Below are 14,942 nucleotides of genomic sequence, written 5' to 3' on the forward strand. Positions count from 1 at the left end.
CATAATAATAGCAGTAATAATAATAATAATAAAATTTTATTTATATCCCGCCCTCCCCAGCCGAAGCCAGGCTCAGGGTGGCTAACAACAATAAAATAATACAACATTCTAAAATCATTTCATTATAAAATTAATTCAAATCAAATTAATGGCAAGCATTGGGCTAGAGTTCTGTGAAGATTGCCAAAGGAGGGAGTCAGGCTGTGCCCTGGCCAAAGGCCTGGTGAAACAGCTCTGTCTTGCAGGCCCTGCGGAAAGATGTCAAGTCCTGCAGGGCCCTAGTCTCTTGTGACAGAGCGTTCCACCAGATCGGAGCCACAGCCAAAAAAGCCCTTGCTCTGGTTGAGGCCAGCCTATGGTTCCCAGAATTATTTGTATGTGTGATGTGCATGCACAATTATACCACATGATGGCTTCCTCCAAGGAATCCTGGGAACTGAACTTCATTAAAAGTGCTGAAAGCTGTTAGGACACTCCTATTCCCCTCACATATCTACTATTCCCTGGGAAGAGGAATTGATGCTTAAACCACTCTGGGAACTGTAGCTCTGGAAGGGGAATGGAGTCTCCTAAAAACTCTCAGCACCCTTAACAAACGACAGTTCCCAGGAGTCTTTGGGGGAAGCCATGACTGTTAAAATGCTTTAGCATTGCTTTAAATAAATGGGACAGATGTGGCCTAAGTCAGACCGCTTATCTGTCTAGCTCAGTATCAACTGTATAGACAGACAGGAGTCACTGCCAACCCTACCTTGACATGCCAGTGTTTGAACCTGGTGTTTTTTCCATGCAAAATATGTGCTCAGCTGCTAAGACATGGCTCCTCCTCCCTACTGTATAACTGCTTCATCACCTCATGTCTCCCCAAGTTCCAAAGTGGGCGAATGTCCCAAATCCAGGCCTTGTTTTAGCATCCAAGGAACCTCTCAGCTCAAGGTCAACACAAAAGACAGCTGCCTCAATCTGTGTGTTTTATTAAGCCAGCAGCAAGCTGCTTCTGTTGTCTTCTGTTCTCAGAAGTCCATGCATTGCCTGACGGGTTCTTTCCTTTCCTCGCCACCTGACACATCTGGACTGTACTTCATATTTGTTTGCTGGCTTCAGGTGGCTGTTTGCTCTCTCTGCTTTTTAAAATTCCGAGTCAAGAGATGAGAGACATTAATGGCCTGTCCAACGCTGCATTAAATGGTGAGCAAAACACGCCTCATTTACTAAAACACACTAGTTCGGCAATACGATTGCTAGAGTCAATACCGGTGATCCCGCGAACGGAAGCTCAGGTAAGTATTGACACAAACTCTGCTGGCTGCATGACTGGATTAGAAGAACTACTAAATAAAGCTCGGCTCACCACCATACCAGAACGGGGAAAGATGGCTTAGTGGTTTTTAGTAGTTTCTTGCATTTCATGGTATACCAATTCTGTTCAATAAATCAATAAAAAGGAAAGAGTTTGGAAGCAAGTAAAGTAATATGCACAAATTGCCTAAAGAGGGTGTGCATACAAAAGACTGTTAAGACTTAAATTAATTAAACGAACCTATGCCATTTAAGATACTGCATCTATCCCATGAATGGTGCACAAAGGAGGATAAGAGGCCTGGACAGAGACATCTGAGCACCAGTACAGTGGTACCTCGGGTTACAGACGCTTCAGGTTACAGACTCCGCTAACCCAGAAATAGTACCTCAGATTAAGAACTTTGCTTCAGGATGAGAACAGAAATCGTGCAGCGGCGGCACGGCAGCAGTGGGAGGCCCCATTAGCTAAAGTGGTGCTTCAGGTTAAGAACAGTTTCAGGTTAAGAATGGACCTCCAGAACGAATTAAGTTTTTAACCCAAGGTACCACTGTACTTGTGTTTTTGGAGGCCTAGGATAAGTAGGAAAGGCCTTGGTTTCCTATACCCTTTTTCGAAGGATAGCACTTTGTAAATGTTTAGTGCAATAGAAATGAAATCCACATGCAGAGCAATAAATTGGAATGCAACCTTTGAGGACACTTCGGCAAAGGCAGGAGTAGCCAATGTGGTGAACTTTGGTGTATAATGTGGTGTACTCTATCCAACAAATAGTCGGGGGTGAAGGGGAGTTGTGGTTCAACAACATTGGAAGGGGGGCACCACATTGATTACCTCAGTATTGTGGATACACAGGCCCAGATACGAATGGACATTGGTGCCTCTCTCACACAACTGCCTCTGTGTTGCTCTGTGCTGACGTGCCCGCCATTTGCTCAGTTATTTTCCACCGAGATTCTATTCAGAAGGGATGAGCATTATTCCCACTGATGCAGAAAGAAAACGCTTGCTGAGACACACCTCCCACCTGGGAAAGGCAAAGAATTTGGCATTTTGACACGTGCCTTCAGTTTCGTTTATCTGGGCTTAAAATGCTAAGCCACCTGAATGCTCCACCTATTGAAAATATTTGCCCAGTGAGCATCAAGGCGGGGGGGGGGGGTGTCTTGGTTTGTATATAAAACCAGCAAAGGCTGGAGACACTACAGCAGAATGTTTAGAAGGCTGATGTTTTAAATTTGGTTAAGGACGGAAGCTGTTGAAAACAACCATGTCTGGAAAGCAACCATGTTTTAAGGGCTTCGCTCAACAAGCTGAAGGGACTGTGCAGGATGCTGGTAAGAAACTCTATCATCTATCTATCTATCTTGGTTTCACTTCAGATGCCCAATGAAAAGGAATTTTGTACTCAGGGCTGGTTTATACATTCTCGGTAGCATCAAGCTGGTCTCCTTCCATCCTGGTCTCTGCTTCTTGTAAACCAGAATGCACCCCTCTGAAAAAGTGTCTTGCAGATTGAAGACACTTCCAACTCTATGATTCCATGACTCTAGGAACTAACTCTTCTAACTCTATGATTCTACAACTCTTTGGCATAGCAAGTTAGGCTGCATCCACACAGCATTTTATTCCATTTTCACAAAGTTTCCTTATCTGATAATTTCCACACTTTATGCAATCTTTCCCACAAAGTAAAAGCCACTAGTGGAAAAACAGCAGACTCTAGCAGAAGTTTAGTGTACATTTCCAGGTTATTTGGCTCTGGTGGGGGGGGGACCAATTTTACAACCAGTTAACTCAGCAAATTGCAGGAGTTCTGTTTTGTAGTCTCAGGTGAAGAAATTTCAGGCAGTATTTAAGCATACAGTTTTTTCTACAATATCAAATTTAGCATGACATGGTGGTATATTGAGCAACAAGCCACAGTTCCATAATGCAACAGGTGAGGTAGTATAAAAGAAACATTAAAATCTGGGGTAGAAGTGCTAGCATTATAATTAGGATTGCTGGTATCCATCTGTCTTGGGAGACAATGGAGGAGTGCGTCTTTGGGGGTGATGTCAAAACATTGGAAGGTTACAGTACCTGCTGTGGCTGTAGAGACCGATACAGGAGAGACATGCTTTGTTGCAGTTGAGGCAGATGAAGGTTGTGCTGTTGAATGCAGCCTTAGACTTCTATAAACAAGGTGTTATTGTTTTTAAATGCTTGAAGGAGGCTGAATTTCATTTAAAAAAACAAAAAACACCCATGTGCAGTCTGAAGTGGAACAGTCCAGGAAGAGCTTCACCAAAGAACAGGTTAGCCCTTCAGCAACAGGGATCTAACAATGGCATTTCTTGATTGACATTATATGGTCTGCTTAATAGTCCTGAGCGTTAAAGTGGATGCAGCCTACTTTTATTACGTTTATTGCATTGTATCTTGCCTTTCCTCTGGAGAGCTCAGAACAATGTGCCCCACTCTCGATTTTATCCTCATGACTATGCTACAGGGGTGCCAAGTTGAATAAAATTGGGGGGGGGGGCAAGTGAGCCCCACCCACATAAATGATCACATGAAGTGGCACACACACACCATTTGAATGGCAATGCCCATCAATTTTTTTTGGGGGGGGAGGCCCTCAAATATTTTATGGAGGCCCCCGAAAGGACCTCAGCCCCTAGGAGTTGGCTGTTATGCTACACTGTGAGATAGATCAGGCTGAGAGATGGAATGGCAATGCAAGCATCAATGTTTGGTTGTTGTTGTTGTTGTTTAGTCGTTTAGTTGTGTCCGATTCTTCATGACCCCATGGACCAGAGCACGCCAGGCACTTCTGTCTTCCACTGCCTCGCGCAGTTTGATCAAACTTATGTTAGTAGCTTCGGGAACACTGTCCAACCATCTCGTCCTCTGTTGCCCCCTTCTCCTTGTGCCCTCAATCTTTCCCAACATCAGTTAGGGGAGTGGTGTGAGCTAGCCATCACTGTAGTACGCTCAGAGGAATGGTGAGATTTCTTTCCTGTACCGAAGATAAATAGCCTTTCCTGCTCACCCCATTACTTGTGATGTCACTGCTTTCCTCTCTCCAAAAACAACTCAATTCTGAAAAACATGTACATTCATGCCCTCAGATGCCACTGATCTGCTAGGTCACAGCCATTCACCCAGGTGCTGTGATAAGGAAGATCTTGTTTTTCCTATGATATCTATGTACTTAGTGTGCACTCAAAGAACATCTTGTTATTGTCTGCTGATGCGTGTCTGATAAAGTTATCAATCTGAACCACGAGTCTAACCTCATGATGGAGGACCACACAGCTTGTGGACCCACCAAGAGCATCTCACAACCCATCAACTACAAACGGAAAATGTGCCAGGGATTCATTAAAACCCTTCTGGGGCTTCTGCATGCATGCATGGGGCTGCAAAAACACACCATGGAAACCAGATGATCCTCAAGTATTGCTGATGTTTTCAGCTTGGTGGGGGTTACACTTTGCTAGGGGCGGGGGAGAAATGTCATTCAAATCACATTCAAAGGTGAGCCAAACTGATTTGCACTTCCTGAAACAATACACGAACCGAAATGCAGCCATCCTTCAAAATTTGCCACTTCTTCAAATTTTGCAACACAGTTCTCTGGTCAAGCAATATGTACAAAAATGGCTATGCTATTGTAAAGTGTACAAAAAAATGCATGCATTGGTGAAAATAATGCACAAAAATCTTATATAAGGGGGACTGCCTGTAAAAATATGCATATTAAGCAAAATTGCATACGAAGAATGTGTACATTAGGCGAAATCGCACTAAAATTGTTAATTTTCATAAGGACTTTAAAAAAATAATAATTTGCAAACTGATCTCAAAATTTCTACAAATTTTTACGAATGAACTTAAGATGGGAAAAATTAGCAACTGAAAGAACCCAAATTTACAGATTTTCTCACCCCTACAGTTTGCACAGGTTTTATTATAAATTGCTCTGGGAGAAGAATACATCCTGAAAGAAACCTATGATATATATATAAAAATAAAATGAATATTGCCCTTTGATTTTCCTAGTGCCTTCCCTTTGTACAACTGATTTTTTTTAAATTAAATAAATCTCTTTTTTTCTCTTTCTTGCAGTAAACAAGGTGGGACAGGCCACGCAGCAAGTTGTGGACCAAGCTACCCAGGCGGGTCAGAAAGGTAGGATTCAAAATTGCTACTAGCTTAAAAGCAGATTGTCAATTCAGAATGATCTGTGCCTGTTCCATTTATGATATAAGTATACAACCCTTGGTAGGTTGCATAAGGTCAGCGGTAGCCAAGCATCTGCTTTGTAAACATAATGTCTTTTCCCAGGGGAACTCTGAAAATTATAGCTCTGTGAACACGGCAGCTGACTCAGTCTTTGCCAGTGTCATCCCAATGAGGAAGGCGCACACACTGGAATTCTGCCAAGTGCAGGGAAAACGCAGCAACATCACAACTGACCTCAAAGCAAGATCCCATCCCTAATCTCTGACTGGCTAGGGAAAGGGGAAGCTGGGACATGAGGAGTCATTGAGTATTAAGTGGACTATCTTACTTTTGCAGTAGGATAGTGGTTGTTCAGACTAGGCAGCACATCGAAGCTACACATTAGGAACCAAGTGCTTGGGAAACCCCGATTAGTAACATCCTTCCTTCCCCTTTTACAGCTGTGGACCAAGTGTACAAGGCAGCTCAAGATGGTGTGACCGACCTCGAGAAAAAAATTGGGCTCAAGAAATGATGGCCATCGTGATATTGAAATCAGACCAAAGAATGTTTGGCATCCTCAGATTCACACTCTTCCCTCTTCCATTCTGTCGTAATCCTTATCCTTACGGAAAGCATGAACTATATTCTCTCCACGCCCCCTTTTCTGATTTGTAGATTTGCAGTCCAAAGAAAAGAAAGAAAAGGATCATATCGCCACCTTCCTTCAGAAGGAAAAACGTGCCAGATTTGGACAACTGAATTGTCTAACTCAGTGTTTCCCAACCTTTTTTGGGCAAAGGCACACTTGTTTCATGAAAAAAATCTCGAGGCACACCACCATTACAGCCCCGTGACGTCAGCGCGCAGCGTCACGCCGGGAGGGACATGAATTGCTAGCAAATTACATAATCACCTCCTTGAGGGCTGGCTCATCTTCTCCGAAGGCAGAACCCCATTAATTAACAGCACAGACTCACACCATAGCCAAGATGAGGGGGGAAAACCTCAGTCATGCACATGTGGGGGCTAAATGAGGATGAAGACCGGGCAGAGAGCAGGGTTCAAATCACCCCACCTGGCCAGGACAATCCCTGGGTGCTCCCTTGGGCCACTCGCCTGACCCACCTCGCAGGGCTGTTGTTGCGAGGATAACACGGGGAGAACCACGCGCGCCCCGGGAGCTCCTTGGAGGAGAAAGCGGGCGATGAATGCAATGCACGAAATATATGAGAGGCGACCAGGTTTTGCAGGTGAGGGGCCCCCGCCAGCCTCCGCTTCCAACACCCGGCGCAACGACGCCGAAGTTTCCCCCCGGGCTCGGCTCGGGGAGCAGCGCTGCTCCCCCCCGGCTCCCCTTCACCCTCCCGGCTCTCTCTGCCGCCCACTGGGGACCCCCCTCACCTGCCAAGTCCGGAGCGCCGGTGGAAGTTGCATATATGCATGCAGGGCACCGCGTTACCATTGCATTGCACTGCACTCCATGCAACGCCTGCACGCATGCATTGCCTTGCACGCACGCCAAGGGGTCTCCCCGCGGTCCGATGCGTCCCCTCCGGTGCGGATGCAGCATTGCAAAAATAAAACCCCCCCGACGCAGCCCTACCTGGGGGGCAGCCGCCGCCGCCGCTCCGCCTCCGCGGGGATCCCCGGGCTCCATCCTGCTGCCCGATCTCCGCGGGGGTGCAGGCAGGCTGCGCGGGGTCTGCGCGGAAGAGCCCCTGCCCGCCCGGCCGCCGCCGCTGCGCTCATTCCATGGCCGGGAGAAGAGCGCTTCAAACAAAACGCCCGGCCCGCCAGGCCACGCTGGGAAACGTAGTTCGCACACCCCACGCGGGCGCGGAGCCCAAGGGCGAGGGGACTACGGATCCCGGCAGCCCCCGCGCCGGGGACGGAGGGGGAGAGGCCGGGTGCAGGGATGGAGGGACGGGTGGGCGAGCAAGTGAGTGAGTGGCAGCCGCCAAGCCTTGGCCGAGAGCCAGGAAGGGCCTCCCCGGAGGAGGAGGAGGAGGAGGAGGAGGAGGAGGGAGGCGCAGAGCGGGAGGGAGGGAGGGAACCCCAGGGGTCATCTAGTGATGGCGCCCCAATCGAAAATTTGACTTTAAAAAAAAAATCTTTCGAATTTTTTAATTTTTCCCGCGGCACACCAGGCAACATCTCGCGGCACACTAGTGTGCCGCGGAACAGTGGTTGGGAAACACTGGTCTAACTACCTAGTCCGAGGCATTTTGGCACCTGTGATTGTCATATGGCATGAAAAAAGAGGGCTGCCCCCGAAATAAGATTTTCATATCCCCTGCCAGTCTCACGCCTCATTCTTGTAAAGACAAGACATCATACTACCACCAGTATATCAGGAGTCATACCAAGGATGGAATTAACTCTCCTTTTGTCTGCTTTCTCAAAAAATAGCTGTCAACTGCCTGCCCCTGGGCCAAATTAAGCAGTACGTTTATGGCCCTCCTAATTTCCAATCCTAGAGGCGAAAGAGGAATGGAAATGAGCAGCATCAGTGACAGAGGGATTTTGGCAGGAAGCCATTTTGGTAGTTAAGGCGTGAAGCTTTGTCCCATGCTTCTACTCTCTTGTTAAAGTGGTCCCCCTCTGGCAACACTAGTTGTTGACCCAGGAGAGAAGGGTTTTATTTTCCAAAGTTATTCATATTGACTTTCCCTGTCCAAAAAATTGTTAGGCTCCAGGAGCCTGCCATGTAGTGCATTTTTTGGAATGTTTACCATTGCAAGAAAATGTGGGTTGGCAATACAGCACTGCACTGTTAGCCCTCCACCCTATTGGACCACAAATAAACTGCAATTTGCCATCGCTACTGAACAATTAACAATCAATGCGCAACTTTGCTTGTCTTCCTGAGATCTGAACAACTGCACTGTGCATAGCCAACCTGCACCTTGTGTGCACTTCTGCACATAATGTCTTTTACCACTAAACCTGCGAAGGTTTTCTGGTGGGTGTATTTTGAAATAGATCAACTCCTTTCTTGGTCGTTATCTGAGAAATGGGCTTCATCTATATATAGTTTAAAACACAGTAGGTGGAATGGTTTCTAATGCTGTGTTAGTTTGCTCCACCAAGGAGCCAGAGGTGTGCAGCCTGACTGTGCAACACTGCATTGTGAGTTCTCCAAGCAGGATCAAACAATCAGAGGAACTACCACCATTTCTGATACGCATTATCACAAATGCGCAGAAAAACCCATTGCCACCTGGGATCAGTTTTTGAGATCTCAACAATTGTACTGTGCACTTCCAGGCTGCACTATTTTTAGTTGAAACAGACTGCTTTCTTTAGCAGAGTAGTCTGTAATTGTATTGAAAACTCTGCAGTGACGCAATGTTAAGGCAGTCATAAGAATGGCTCTTAAGGCAGTCAATGGCAACTATTGCAAAACTGCAAAGTTTATTGAGGAGGGTGCAGGATAGCAATGGAACACTGTGTTGTTCGCTCTCTTCCAAGCAAACACAATCAACCAACCAACAGGTCATAGCAATACCCATAAAGCATAATTGTTAACACAGAAGTACTATTTGTTGTTTTACCTTTCATGTCTTTCCTTTTCTTGACTTGAATGTTAATAATAATAAATATGCATGACAATCTGAATTCTTTGGGTGCTTACATGTGACTGAGTTCTATGCTGCATTTCCCCCCATGGGAGTTGACAGTGACTTGCAAGGATAAAATCACAGGTGAATAAGTGGTTGTCCAAGCCACCCAACCCTCCATGCCTACCTCCTTTCACTGTAGGGGCACTTTGAGACTGGGCATCATGTGGCATGGAGCAAGGAAGTCCCTGGTTTTATTTAAACCACACTTCAGCCATTCAACTCAGGGTGTGAGACCTCCGGGTATAGGGCAGTATATAAATTTAATAAATAAAATAAATTCGGCACGGCGCAGGAGATCCACTATCAAGATATAGCTTCTTATGGATCTAGCTAGCTGAATTATACTGAGCAATTTTGCCCAGAATCATTTACTTTTACTGCCAGCAGCTCTTGAGGGTCTCCAGCAAAGATCTTACCTATCACCTAGTCCCTGAGCAGTTACCTAAAGAAGCTTGGGCCCTTCTGTATGCAAAGCATCCATTCCGTCCTGAACCCCTGGCCTACCTGGCAGCAAGTCAGTCCAGGGTCAAGCCACGTGTCCGAAGCACAGTCCTGCAAAAATCCTGGAGCATCCAAGCTGAGGTCTATCAACATGGGCAGTTGAGCAAACACAGCCCCTCATCTCTGCTTCTCCTTTTGCATGCTGATTGCAGCATCTGGGCTTGACGAGGCATATGATCCTCACCTGTTCCAAGCCTACTCCAGCTGAGGAATCACAACCCTCCTCCCAGAGCTAGTGAGCCTCACCTGGCCAGTGAGGAAGCTGGGTTTGGGGCCCTTGCCTGCCTCAGCCTCTTGGAGCACCCCTCCCACTGCTCCCTATGCCCCAGAGCCCACTGTGTTCGTGGAGACAGGGGCCTCTGTGGCTCTGGTGATAGGTCCTGCTGCTCTGGTTCCTGTGCACTGACTCCCATCCTCTCATCATCCTCCATCACCCTGTGAGTACTTCCTACATGAACCTCTCCTTCCCCATCCTCAGCTTGCCCCAGTGTGTCACAGTTCCGGCTACACCCTTCTCTGGGATCCTCTTCCACCTCCCCGTTGTCCTGCCAGTTCATGTATGCCAAAGTTAGGCCCTTAGATCTGCCAGTCTTTTGGTGTATGTGTTTTTCTTTGAATCAATCAATCAATCAATCAATCAATCAATCAAAAACACCTTCAAAGCAGCCCTGGGGAGTCACCATTCTGATCAGAGAAAGGGAGATGGAGCGTCAACATTTTCCCTTTGCAACATTTTGTCCATCTAAGGCCTCCCCAATCTGATATTTGCCCCACTGGAGGTGGGGATGTTGGCGTACAAATAGCAAAGAGTGGGACAACCTGGGCAGGGCCTTAAAGCCAAGGATGGAGTTTGAGATGGATGCATGATGCGATGGGGACCCAGTGCAGGGATTGGAGGACTGGTGTGAGTGACGGAGAGATCAATGCTTTACAGAGGCGAGTTTTGGGTTAGAGGTTAAAAGACTAAGCTGTGACAAGGGAAGGCCAGAGAGCCACAGCACACACCCAAAATGGTAAATTTGCATCATTTATTGTGGTGCAAAATTTTGAGATACTTTTAGACAGGTTATTATTTTGTAATGCCCAGGACAAATAGCCCTGCTTGTAATGGACCCAATTTCCCCCCTCTGTGTGGTATATGAAGCCACTGAGGATAAGTTCACCCATGCCAATTTCTCACTCTTTGACCAGATCATCGTGTGTGTGATGATGCCCTGCAGATTCCTCAAACAGCCTCAGGTTAAGCAACACTGATGCACATTTTCACATAACATGTCAGTGTTACTGCAGTTTCTCTTTCCAGCCACGGTGTGGAGTAGAAGCCTAAGAATATAATTCTCAGGGTTTGCCGTGTTTTCTTTCCACAGCTTGTGAAGCAGTGCATGCTGATGTTAGAGATTAAGGCATGTTTAGCCTGGAGAAGAGGAGGTTAAGGGGTGATATGATAGCCATGTTCAAATATATAAAAGGATGTCACATAGAGGAGGGAGAAAGGTTGTTTTCTGCTGCTCCAGAGAAGCGGACACGGAGCAATGGATCCAAACTACAAGAAAGAAGATTCCACCTAAACATTAGGAAGAACTTCCTGACAGTAAGAGCTGTTCGACAGTGGAATTTGCTGCCAAGGAGTGTGGTGGAGTCTCCTACTTTGGAGGTCTTTAAGCAGAGGCTTGACAACCATATGTCAGGAGTGCTCTGATGGTGTTTCCTGCTTGGCAGGGGGTTGGACTCGATGGCCCTTGTGGTCTCTTCCAACTCTATGATTCTATGATTCTATGATTCTAAGGCACATGTAGGAACAAGACAACTGACCACAGTAGAATTTGTTTTCTAAGTGCACAGAGTCAGCCCAAGGCATTCTGCTAGGTAGAGAAGAATGGCAGTTCCTCCCTTCCTAAATCGGGAAGCAGGGAGAGTACAATTCAGTTTGAACAGAAAGGCAAACATACCTAATCCGTGCTTCCCAAAACAATACAAGAACCAAAACACAACGATCCTTCAAAATTAACACAACTCAGTTTTGCAGTGCAGTTCCCGACCTAAGCAATGCTTACAAAAATGTATATATTGGGGGGGAGGAGTGAATAAAAATTAATAAGTGTATTACTGAAAATCATGTGTTGTAGTAGGGAAAGCTCCTTCAGAAAATGTGTACATTAGTCAAAACTGCATATAAACATGCATTAGGAGAAATCTGTAGTAAAACACTGGTGAATTTTCATTTTTCAAAATCCGTAAATCGGTGCAGAAATGTGGAAAACTGAATTTAAGATGGGAAAAAAGAAATTGAGAGAAGTAAAATGGACAGATCCCTCCATTCCTATTCCCAAATCAAGGTGCAAAGTAGTGTGGTAACTCAGTTTGTTAACTTAATCTGTTCCGGAAGTCCATTCTTAAACTGAGGCGCACTTTCCCTAATGAGGCCTCCCGCCACCAGTGCCCTTCCACCATTCAGTTTCCGTTTGTAGACCGAGGTAAAGTTTGCAAACCAGAACACAACTTCCGGTTTTGCGGAGTTCGTAAACCAAATCGTTTGTAAACAAGACTGTTCTTAAATAGTACATGTGAAAAGGATCTAGGAGTCTTGGTTGACCACAAACTTGACATGAGCCAACAGTGTGACGCGGCAGCTAAAAAAGCCAATGCAATTCTGGGCTGCATCAATAGGAGTATAGCATCTAGATCAAGGGAAGTAATACTGCCACTGTATTCTGCTCTGGTCAGACCACACCTGGAGTACTGTGTCCAGTTCTGGGCACCACAATTCAAGAAGGACACTGACAAACTGGAACGTGTCCAGAGGAGGGCAACCAAAATGGTCAAAGGCCTGGAAACGATGCCTTATGAGGAACGGCTAAGGGAGCTGGGCATGTTTAGCCTGGAGAAGAGGAGGTTAAGGGGTGATATGATAGCCATGTTCAAATATATAAAAGGATGTCACATAGAGGAGGGAGAAAGGTTGTTTTCTGCTGCTCCAGAGAAGCGAACACGGAGCAATGGATCCAAACTACAAGAAAGAAGATTCCACCTAAACATTAGGAAGAACTTCCTGACAGTAAGAGCTGTTCGACAGTGGAATTTGCTGCCAAGGAGTCTGGTGGAGTCTCCTACTTTGGAGGTCTTTAAGCAGAGGCTTGACAACCATATGTCAGGAGTGCTCTGATGGTGTTTCCTGCTTGGCAGGGGGTTGGACTCGATGGCCCTTGTGGTCTCTTCCAACTCTATGATTCTATGATTCTATGATTCTATGATAAACCGAGGTACTACTGTATCTGAACCAAGGCAAGATATTTGGGCAGCTAGCTGAGCCCGAAAACCAAGCAAGCGGCTCTCGCTTCCCTGACAGTAAAAAGAGAGTGGTGAAAAATCAAATACTGTAACTATTGTTTGCCCTCTCATGACACCCAGAATCATGTGTGGGAGCACTCATTTTGCCTAATGGTCGGACTGGGTCCCAGCATCACCGCAGATGACAGCAGCTAGGGGCCTACTTCAGAATGCTTGTAGGGTTTTGGGGGGGCAGGGGAATGTCATTGATTCAATAATAGTGCACGACACAACATGTCATTGACATAATAATAGTGCATGAGTGGTGGGCTTATTTTGGACCACCCACACAACATTCTGCTGTATTAGCTGTTCTGTGATGCTCCATCCCATACAGCGGCAAGCACTGAGATCAGAGAAATGACACTTGTCAAAATTCTCCCTTCTTTTTAACACTTAAAAGGCCCTTATCGCTGAATCACGTACCAAGCTGAACAGATATGCTTTCCAATATGCATTGTAAACATGAAAGAAAACTCTTCTCTTCACCCGAAACTGTAGAAATAATTACTGATGCTTGCCAACTGCCACCTTAAGAGACTGAGAGAATTGCTCTTTTGGGGAGTGAGTAGTGCTATTTTTCTAGAAAACTCACCATGAGCACCTCCCTTGTTTTCTTTCAATGTCAATGGCGCCCACCTGAGAGGTGCTGGAACTGAGTTCCAGTGAGTTTTGGCTGGGGGAAAAAGCTTCATTAGGTCTTATTTCTGAGTATATTATTTCTGTATTAAGAGTACACTGTTAATGAATGCTGAATTTTGAAACCGTGGAAGTATGGGGGATTTTTCTTCTCTTCCCCTCCCCATTTTTTTCTTTAGGTATGAAATGAGCATTTTGTCACTCTCAGGGCATCCGATCAGTATCTGGCAGTACACATAAAACTAGAAAAACTGGAAAAGGTTAAGAGGCTGTCTTGCCCGTCAACCTACCTCAAGGACTCTTTAAAAAGCATAACCTGTTGTTTTAGCGATATGGCATGTTGTCTGGCTGGCTGGTACGCATACCTAACATTGCCTAAAAGTGTACCTTGGGCACCATAGAAAGCAACACAGAAAGCAAGCATCAATAAAGAGCAAGGGAACTTTGGGTTCTGAGAGCAAAATGCCTACCTTCTCATAGGTATTTTTAATGTTATTGAGATTTCTAGTCCTTTCCCCTTTCTCAAATCCAAGACTCGCTGGAGGAATGAATGTGCATAGAATGTAAGGTGTTCAGGAGACAAAAATAGCTTTCCAGTGTGAAACGTAAGATACATTTTACCACATGTATTGGCTATTGTTCCCCAACCCCTCAGCCAATGCCCCCACCCGAACAACCCCTAAACAATTGGGTTCTTCTATACCTGAAAACAGAGGGGGGGAGAGATGGTGGTACTACTGGAATAATCAGAATAATTGATGTGCAGCCCACCAACCAAAATAATAGATTTGGTATAATATAATTGGATAACCTCTTTTTGACTTCTTGGATAGAAAGAAAAAGGTATGAGCCCAAGATGCCCGGATTGAACATTGGGAAACCATCAGCGGAAGGAAAAATAAATGGATACTACTCTGGATTGAACATTAAACTGCTGAATAGTTTTTACCTTTAGGAAGCTTAACATTTACCTGAAATATGCTTCCTTTCATTTCCCACCCATTAGCTCTCTAATTCTGCCCTCTGAGCACCTGAGAACAACAGATTCAGAAATAAGGCTTCTATGCTAAAAACCATTTGTTTGGCTTAAGCCCTGGCACTAAAAACCAATGCACCAGAAACTGAGAATTGGCAGGCAGGCAGGAAGTGATTCACTGACTATGGAGCACTTTCCATCCTATGCCTGCACCTTTGTGTCTGGAGCAGGAAAAGGGTGAGGTATCCTGGTAACTGTTTCTGCCAGCTGGCTGTTGCTGTCAGAAACAACCAAGATTTAGAGATGGAAAAGTCCATAGACTTCAACTGGCTACCCCCATGGGCCAGTTTGTGAATGGTGA

At 45.7% G+C, this 14,942-nt stretch overlaps 2 long non-coding RNA genes across 3 annotated transcripts; one reads left to right on the forward strand and one right to left on the reverse strand.

The window, feature by feature from the left end:
* Nucleotides 1-977: 977 nt before the first annotated feature.
* Nucleotides 978-3,238, reverse strand: LOC308586492. Of its 2 annotated transcripts, none has more exons than XR_014007915.1 (3): nt 2,726-3,238; nt 2,135-2,327; nt 978-1,121 (listed from the first exon to the last, which is right to left on the reverse strand). It is a non-coding gene; the product is annotated as an uncharacterized lncRNA (long non-coding RNA). The 2 variants fall into 2 exon arrangements; XR_014007916.1 differs by having other exon boundaries at nt 978-1,124.
* LOC308586491 lies at nt 2,438-6,279 on the forward strand. The gene is made up of 3 exons (XR_014007914.1): nt 2,438-2,637; nt 5,417-5,479; nt 5,974-6,279. It is a non-coding gene; the product is annotated as an uncharacterized lncRNA (long non-coding RNA).
* Nucleotides 6,280-14,942: the final 8,663 nt, after the last annotated feature.

This window comes from Podarcis bocagei (assembly GCF_964188305.1).
Source record: "Podarcis bocagei genome assembly, chromosome: 4".
In the NCBI taxonomy this organism is placed as follows: domain Eukaryota; kingdom Metazoa; phylum Chordata; class Lepidosauria; order Squamata; family Lacertidae; genus Podarcis; species Podarcis bocagei.